The sequence below is a fragment of the Haliotis rubra genome, unplaced genomic scaffold, assembly GCF_003918875.1.
Source record: "Haliotis rubra isolate DU_JTF1 unplaced genomic scaffold, ASM391887v1 Scf2, whole genome shotgun sequence".
NCBI classification, from domain to species: Eukaryota; Metazoa; Mollusca; class Gastropoda; order Lepetellida; family Haliotidae; genus Haliotis; species Haliotis rubra.
In genome coordinates this window covers 342775-352391 of record NW_025766002.1, presented here as the reverse complement: position 1 = coordinate 352391, position 9617 = coordinate 342775, and the positions used below count along the sequence as shown (strand labels likewise).

The window sequence follows — 9617 nt, the reverse complement described above, 5'->3', positions numbered from 1 at the left end:
GTATCGCGATACGTATCGTATCGTGACCTTAAAATCGTGATACGTATCGTATCGTGAGATTGGTGTATCGTGACACCCCTAATGAGCACCGTCCCGTTGATGGAGGAACACCAACAGTGCTAATGAGCCTTTGTATGCACCGACTACCCAGTGTCTTGATCAACGTTATCATGAGGTCGCTTGCGATGACGTCATTGATGACGTGTCATTGTGACCCTACTGCGTGGGTCTTAGCCCACAATATCAATCACTGTATTGCCTGGTCTAGAATATTTACAGGTAGCTGCCATACAACTGAAATGTTGCTGAATGCGGCGTTAAACAGAACACAATATCTAAAACTACGAAAGCACAACCCGGAAATAACGGGTGATTCCAGTGAAGGCCGGGGGGAACGGCCAAAGAACCTATACAGTGGACTCTGTATAATCCGACACTCACTGGGACTGGGAAAACATGTCAGATTATACAGAGTGTCGGATAATTCAATGTCTCCTTACTTGAATACTTTTCAAACAGTACCATACATTGTAACTGGCTTATATCAAATTAATTGATCCCTTTTCTCAGCCCATTCATCCGATGCTTGACAAAACATACCTAGGTCCTCACATTGGCCACTCAGCTTGTAAAAACAAAGCTACAGGCGTTCTCACACTGCTAATTACCTCCGAATTAGCAAGTGCTGGCACCAAAGAGATTACCAGTAACAGGGTGTTAGTTGTCAACTGGCCATTAGGTATATGGGTTCGAATCCCTGTTTGCGCCGATTATGTTCCTATGTTTGTCAGCAACATATCCATGCTCAGTTGTGTCGGGTATTCCTGCGACATTAAGATGAAACGTCGTGATGAAACTGCAATACTTCTCAGAGCGGCGTAGTGGTTAAAGCCTCAGCTCGTCACGCTGAAGACCGGGGTTCGATTCCCCACATGGGTACAATGTGTGGAGCCCATTTCTGGTGTCCCCCGCCGTGATATTGCTGGAACATTGCTAAAAGCGGAGTAAAACCATACTCACTCATTCAGAGCGGCGTGTTACCTACTCTCTCCAGGCTGTTTATAGTTTCGACTTCTTACGTTACGATACCGGCGGTGGGGCGGTGGGGGTAGCCTAGTGGTTAAAGTGTCACGCCGTAGGCACGGGTTCGATTCCACACATGAGTAGAATGTGTGAAGTCATTTTCTAGCGTAAAACCTTACTCACTCACTCACCAGTGCTGTTTTGTACCGTTACAGACGCTCTCACGTGTTTGCGCCCAGAAACTTAAAGTAGATTTAAACAGGAGATGAAAAAATAAGAAATATGAAATGACATCAAATTGAAATTGGTAGAAGTAACACATTTGTCCTGTGCTAACACCTGCTAGGTTTTTTTTGTGGTAAAATACAAGACCAGAGGAAACGTTATTCAAAAGTGCACGTGTTTGAAATTATAAAAAATACTACAATATTGTATGTGAGCAAACTCTAGGTGGACCGTGAGAGATTTTACCTGTGTGTGAAACAGTTACACAACATCTCCCCAGCCCTGCAACGTAGTGGGAAGGGCCCAGACGATATACCCCATATCACCACAAACAAAACACACGTGAAATACGCCGTAAAAAACACACAGCAGATTTGTGGCAAATGTTTCCCCAATTTGTAAAAGTGACAAACTCGTGTTTGTTTGACGTCTTCGCCACTCTTTACAATGTAACCGATCGGCACTGTTTCAATCAATTGACACGTGCAGTGACGTCACAGAAGTGGGTCGTCTGCTTGTAATATGGCGCCACACCCGTGAAGCTTGACATGAGGGTGAAGGTCACGTGAGGAGTAGTCGTGGACGTGGTTTTGGGTGTGTTATCGGGAGTGTGACAAATCTCTCTCCCATTACTGACCAGTGCGCATGACCAATGCTCTGGTCACACATTTGTATTCCACGTGGAACTTCAACTGTGACTTTCCCAAAACTGATATTTGTGTCAAATAATTAATCATGCGTAGTGGTACTGTATATAAATTGTCTTGATTCGTTTAAATTTAATGTAATAAGGCTGGGGTTTACTAAAAGCAAATAAACGTCGGATTGTTTAGTTGTAACCATAATTATTTCACTATGTCAGTGGCGGATGACACGCTGGTTGATACAGCGCTCACTCTCGTCAGACCCCCCACCCAAAACAAAACAAAATAAAAATTAAAAAAATTAAAAAATGGGAAATTTATTCTTGCTTATCTCCCACTTTGACACGACTTAAATATTTCTGTGGACAGCTTAAAACCCCTTCACTCACTGATATCGTCATTATAAAACCTTAGTTTTGACTGCATCGAATATTTGCTGTATGATACTGAAAAATGAATACTTTACTTGCAAGGGCCCAATACTATAATATTGTTTATCGATCGATGCTCATTATGTCAATCACTGGGTTCAGATTCGACTTTTACAGATCGACGTATTATAGCTGAGATATTGCTGAGTGCGGCGTTAAACGAGGGATGTTGATGAGTGCGGCGTTAAACAACAAACAAATATAGCATGCCTTGATCAGCGGAATCTCTTGTAGACATACCAGTGATGCTCCAAGGGTTATCGATGCTGGTTTACTGACATTAAGCAATGGACAATTTCAATGCATCGATAGTTCCTATAAATGACTTGGTAAACCATTTATCTTTTCTATCGCTTGGTGAAAGCGACTGAAAACCTATCCATATTCATAAGAAATCTCGATTGGACAATACCGTCTTTATCCTGATTTAAGAATCACCATCAAATAGTGATGATAAAAAGTCTTCTTAAAAAACAGAGCGAAAAATTGCCAGACTGGTGGCACCTGGCACAAACACATGCAAATGCGAGTCAATTGTTCCCCTGAAATACACGGGAACGTAGTATAGGCGACAATAGCGAAATGCAGTTGTTATCACTGATGCGTCAATTGTTCCCCTGAAATACACGGGAACGTAGTATAGGTGACAATAGCGAAATGCAGTTGTTATCACTGATGCGTCAATCGCGGAATGTTTTACACATGTCTGCTATAAAATATTTTTGAAAATGATTTCGATTTAATTGCCATTGAGTACTAAAGAGGTTAAAATCCAGCGTGAACATTAAAACCATAATGATTAAAATTGAGCACAATCTAATTTAACGCTGATGGTTGGTACCTGTGTGTTGATGCGTTCCACGCACCTGCAGGAACAGGTTGTAAGGTTTGTTTATTTTAACAAGAACAGTTATAACATGTTTCTACAGGAGACGATCTCTATTTTTTATAAATGATACTGATGCAGTCATCTCCGACTGATAGCGCTTGCTTTACAATGAGACTATTAACATCTGTATATTAATTATATAATTATACGTTGTATTGTTGGCTGCGAGTTAATTGAATATTTTCCTTAGAGACGTATTTACCTGTAGTACTGGAGCATCGAACCCCTGCAGTTACGACTTTTCATTGTATCAGTGAAAGAGAGAGGGGGTACCACTGATCGCCACGCTTGTCAGTATTTCACTTACACTTGTAACATTGAATTAAATTTAAATTGTAAAATGATATTCATAATAAAAGTTGTATTTGATCATTATATATGTTTTTCCGAATTTATGCCTACAAATCATACTCATCATTTATATTAAGTATAACGAAGATCTGTGATGGCCATCTTACAAAGGAGTGCTGTAGTAAATCTGTGTTTTAATGTGACTTATCCGAAATGGTGACACAAATAGTGTAAAGAAAGACCAGTTTATACTACAAATGTTTCATGCAGTAAACGTATATAAATATACATAACTGCCTGACTGAGTATGGTTTTACGCCGCTTTTAGCAATATTCCAGCAACATCACGGCTGGGTACACCAGAAATGGGCTTCACACATTGTGGCCATGTGGGGGTTCGAACCCGGGTCTTCGGCGTGACGAGCCAACGCTTTAACGACTAGGCTACCCCACCGCTCCAAATATACATAAACGTTAACGTCACAGAGATCAAGTTCGCTATTTTGCCAAAGGTAACATTCAGGTTATGGTCGGTATGTGTAACAGTTATAGTTATACGTGTGTTGTGCCATGAATTTTCTACACTTAAGACCAATGTAGGTTTAAGGGCAGCACACATGTGCGGGTATTAACAACACATATATCTTCGGCAAAGATGATGATGGTGATGATGATGTTTCAGTATCACTGTTATTATTGTGTTTCTCCTGTTCTTTTTCATGATAACATTTACAAACCGTAGGACACAGTACCAGTGATCTGACACCTACACAACACAACCCGGTACAGGATTGCGTTACAATGTTGAAACCACTCCTGTTGTAAGCCTGGGTCTGTCTGCCCACGCTCATAGGCTTTTTGTACTGAAACGACAAACCTCATCAACGTCTTTCATAAATGCTACACGTTTATTGGAAAGGATGTCCCGAAGCTTTGCACCATCTGTTCTCGGAAGCCCGTAAAGTGTCACGGGTGTCTGGATTTACCGATTTCAGTTTATGGAGTCAGATTAACGTTGTGTTGCCGGATGCGCAGCTTTTGTTCAGCATTAGGGGTACCATGTTATTCTTTGTAAATGCAATAATTACATCTGATGGTCGAGTGGATGTCATCCGTTTAATAATACAACAGGGAGATCTTCGTATACTTATAACTGATGACTTTAAAATTTATTATTACATCTTCATTCTATAAACACATGCGTTTTACCATTAACAGGCTCAGTGTGTAATATTTCCTTAAAGGAGCGGTGGGGTAACCTTAATGGTTAAAGCATCCGCTCGTCACGCTGAAGACCCGGGTTCGATTCCCCACATGGGCACAATGTGTGAAGCCCATTTCTGGTGTCCCCCGCCGTGATATTACTGGGATATTGCTAAAAGCGGCGTAAAACCAAACTCACTCACTCACTTACTAATCCTTTCAAAAGATTACATGCAGTATTAGTTGAACATTTCTTTGATGAAAAAGTTACAAATGAATAAGATATACGAGAATACATCTTCAGTTTCACCTCTCGATACAACCGATAAAATCCGTGTTCGTCCACACTGAAATCATGCACTCATATTCCACATTAATCATCAGTTTTTGTCATTACTCAAACTGTATTCATCGATTTACTGAAGCGGAAACAAAATCGTCTTGGCAGAGATTCAGGTTGTTTCAGTTGTTTTGTAACATAGTGTACTCTAAATCAAATAAGTACGAACTTCTTTTACTTCTTGTACTCTTGTATTTCCTTATTCCGGGCGTGTTAATTATTTAATTACGCAAGTATGACTAAAACAGTAACAGTACTAAACCCACTTTTAACACTACCACTACTGTTTCTTGATAACACCACTACTACCATGACCATTACTACTGCTACTACAAATTTACTTTTGCCACTAAAAATACTTCTTCTAATGGAGTTAGTACTATTAATTGCTGTAACTACCACCTCCATCACAACCACCACCGCCGCCGCTGCTGCTGCTACAACTATTACTACTCTTACTACTAATATTACTGTAGGGTGGGCGAGCTGGCTAAGGCGCTAGGCTTGTGATCCAGCGAGGTTGAGGGACCGGGATCGAACCCACCTGTGACCGTGTGTAAAAACCTTGGAGTCAACTTTGTGTGCAGACTCTTTCAGTGTTGTCACAACCTCTAGTGTACAGTACACAACCCTATGCACTTAAAAGATCCACGAATCCGTTGGTAAATGACCAGTGGCCACATGAATACGTGCAAACAGCTAGTTGCGCGTACAGCAATGTGCAGTAAACTTGGACAAAATACTGTGACCATGTGTCCCAGTCCACCAAGCTGTGAAGTTGGGTTCCTCGTAGAGAGGGGAAAGCCACAATATTTCGGTGCGCCTAGTGGCTGCAAGAGTGGTATGATCCCCAGGGAGTTGAGATTGATAAGACGATGTGCCGTTGATACTGACATCTGATCAAGGGATTGAGCATGTACTAGCTGCTTGGATATGTGCGCTATATTATATCCCAGAAGGAATAACAACTTCGTATTGAAGAATCGTGGTTATGTATTCGGTACAGCTTCCAAAATACATGCGCACACAGCCACAACGTCCACTAACTGGCCCTTAGCAACTACTTCGATAGATGACGGTGCACACATCATAACAATACGTAATAATCGTTGTTACGCCACAAATAGAACACAATTACCTCAGCATTCGTTAGCTAGGCTACCATGGATGTAAATCTCGCCTACGAGATTTCGTGAGACTAGCAATATAATACTTTCCAAACTACAATCTAACAGCTATATATAAATATCCTATAATAAATACTACTACTACTACTACTACTACTACTACTACTACTACTACTACTACTACTACTACTACTACTACTACTACTACTACTACTACTACTACTGTGGTTAAAGCGTTGGCTCGTCACGCCGAAGACCTGGGTTCGATTCCCCACAAGGGCACAATGTGTGAAGCCCATTTCTGGTGTACCCAGCCGTTATATTGCTGGAATATTGCTAAAAGCGGCGTAAAACTAAACTCAGTCAGTCAGTCAGTTAGTCTTCTGTTACTACTGCTGATGCGTCTCTCTGTTATCCATATCAAGTGTTCTTAATTCCTTCTTTGAACAACCTGCAAATGAAATACGCACCCAGCGCTGGTGAAAGGTAGTCACATCTACATGCACTCAGGCTTTCCTCACACAGCCAATTACACACAGGGTTCAGGAAACACTTGTTGACGGACAAGTTCCAACATGTACACACGAAAAAAGCCTGGAGCAGCTGGAACTAAGTCTTGGGGCGGAAGGTAGGGAAATGTACTGAGGTAACAGTAATTAAACAATAAAACAAATTCAAACATGTAGAATTATATTGCAGTTGGATTAAAAATGTCCACAAAAAGTAACGCTGTTTATTAAGGTCGTATGTTGGTTGTGGGATAGAGTAAGAGGTTTGGTATGTGTCGGGTGTGGTGGCGAAGGGATAGAGTTAGGGGTGGGCTATTAGGTCGGGTGGGAAGGGTTATGGTGTCCGGTGGGGTGGAGAAGAGATAGAGTTAGGGATGGGCTATTAGGTCGGGTGGGAAGGAATATGGTGTCCGGTGGGGTGGAGAAGAGTGAGGGGTGGGCTATTAGGTCGGGTGGGAAGGGTTATGGTGCCCGGTGGTGTGGAGAAGAGATGGAGTTAGGGGTGGGCTATTGGATGGAGAAAGAGATGGAGTTAGGGGTGGGCTATAAAGGTCAGGTGGGAAGGGTTATGGTGTTGTCCGGTGGGATGGAGAAAGAGATGGAGTTAGGGGTGGGCTATTGGATCGGGTGGGAAGGGTTATGGTGCCCGGAGGGTGGGCAAGGGATAGAGAGTTAGGGGGTGCTGGGCCCGGTGGGGTGGAGATGGGCTAATAGTCGGGTGGGAAGGGTTATGGTGTCCAGTGGGGGTGCGAGAAGGAATAGAGTTAGGGATGGGCTATTGGATCGGGTGGGAAGGGTTATGGTGCCCGGTGGGGTGGAGAAGAGAGATGGAGTTAGGGGTGGGCTATTGGATCGGGTGGGAAGGGTTATGGTGCCCGGTGGGATGGAGAAGAGATGATGAGTTAGGGGTGGGCTATTGGATCGGGTGGGAAGGGTTATGGTGCCCTGTGGGATGGAGAAAGAGATTGAGTTAGGGGTGGGCTATTGGATCAGGTGGGAAGGGTTATGGTGCCTGGATGGGTGGAGAAGAGATAGAGTTAGGGGTGGGCTATCAGGTCGGGTGGGAAGGGTTATGGTGTCCGGTGGGGTGGAGAAGAGTTAGGGGTGGGCTATTGGGTCGGGTGGGAAGGGTTATGGTGTCCGGTGGGGTGCGAGAAGGAATAGAGTTAGGGATGGGCTATTGGATCAGGTGGGAAGAGTTATGGTGCCCGGTGGGGTGGAGAAGAGATGGAGTTAGGGGTGGACTATTGGATCGGATTGGGAAGGGTTATGGTGCCTGGTGGGGTGGAGAAAGAGATGGAGTTAGGGGTGGGCCATTGGATCGGGTGGGAAGGGTTATGGTGCCCGGGTGGGATGGAGAAGAGATGGAGTTAGGGGTGGGCTATTGGATCAGGTGGGAAGGGTTATGGTGCCTGGAGGGTGGAGAAGAGATAGAGTTAGGGGTGGGCTATTAGGTCGGGTGGGAAGGGTTATGGGTGTCCGGTGGGGTGGAGAAGGAATAGAGTTAGGGTGGGCTATTAGGGTCGGGTGGAAAGGGTTATGGTGTCCGGTGGGGTGCGAGAAGGAATAGAGTTAGGGATGGGCTATTGGATCGGGTGGGAAGGGTTATGGTGCCCAGTGGGGTGGAGAAGAGATGGAGTTAGGGGTGGGCTATTGGATCAGGTGGGAAGGGTTATGGTGCCCGGTGGGGATGGAGAAGAGATTGAGTTAGGGGTGGGCTATTGGGTCGGGTGGGAAGGGTTATATAGGTGCCCGGTGGGTGTGGAGAAGAGATGGAGTTAGGGGTGGGCCATTGTGGGTCCGGGTGGAAGGGGTTATATGGGTGCTTGCCTGGATGGGTGGAGAAGAGAGTTAGAGTTAGGGTGGGCTATTAGGTCGGGTGGAAAGGGTTATGGTGTCAGTGGGGTGCGAGAAAGAGTGAGGGGGATGGGCTATTAGGTGGGAAGGGTTATGTGGAGTTAGGGGTGGGCTATTGGATCTGGGAAGGTTATGGTGGAAAAGAGGTGTAGGTTAGGGGTGCCCGGATGGGTGGAGAAGAGATGGAGTTAGGGGTGGGCTATTGGATCCAGGTGGGAAGGGTTAAGGTGCCCGGTGGGATGGAAGAAGAGATGGAAGGGTTAGGGGTGCCCGGCTATAAGAGATCGGGTGGGAAGGGTTATGGTGTCCGGTGGGATGGAGAAGAGATGGAGTTAGGGGTGGGCTATTGGATCGGGTGGGAAGGGTTATGGTGCCCGGAGGGGTGGGCAAGGGATAGAGTTAGGGGTGGGCTTTTGGGTCGGATCGGAAGGGTTAAGGTGCCCGGAGGGGACCGGTGGACAAGGGATAGAGTTAGGGGTTTGGTCTATTGGATCGGGTGGGAAGGTTATGTTGTCCGGAGAGGTGGAGAAGGGATAGAGTTAGGGGTGGGTTATTGGGTGGGGTTCAAGAAAGTGTTTTAATCCTTAACAGAACAGGATTTTTGTGTTTTGTCGTTGATAGCGGAGAAATGCTGCCTTAATTCGCGGAAAGAGCTATATCACTACATATCAAGAATCCATATTAACATGTTTAATAATCATAACCTGGTTACCTTTGTCAATCAGGTAACCTTAACTCAAACACCGCGTATTCCTGACTCGCTTTCTAGTGCATGTTTTACTGAAAACAATAATTGAAACTGATATGAAATACTTTAATGTTTTGAAAACACACTTTTTCCAACCCACTGAATTTGTGAAATAATTACAGTAAAATAAATATCAATAACATAGCTACGAAATAACCCTGTGATTGTTAATTCAAAACAACACTTTTTCATTAATATTCTTTTTCCCGAATGACAATTTTAAGGGTCCGTTAATGATTAATTCAGGAAGTGCCATTTCCTGCTCGTTAGTGTGTGATGTATGGAAGTAGTTTTAAACAAGTTGTCATGCTCGCCCCTTGTGAGGGCTGG

General features: G+C 44.2%; 1 long non-coding RNA gene across 1 annotated transcript; it reads left to right on the top strand.

The window, feature by feature from the left end:
• The first annotated feature begins 595 nt into the window (after window positions 1-595).
• On the top strand, window positions 596-9141 carry LOC124275213. The gene is made up of 3 exons (XR_006898237.1): window positions 596-714; window positions 4094-4099; window positions 9131-9141. It is a non-coding gene; the product is annotated as an uncharacterized LOC124275213 (long non-coding RNA).
• Window positions 9142-9617: the final 476 nt, after the last annotated feature.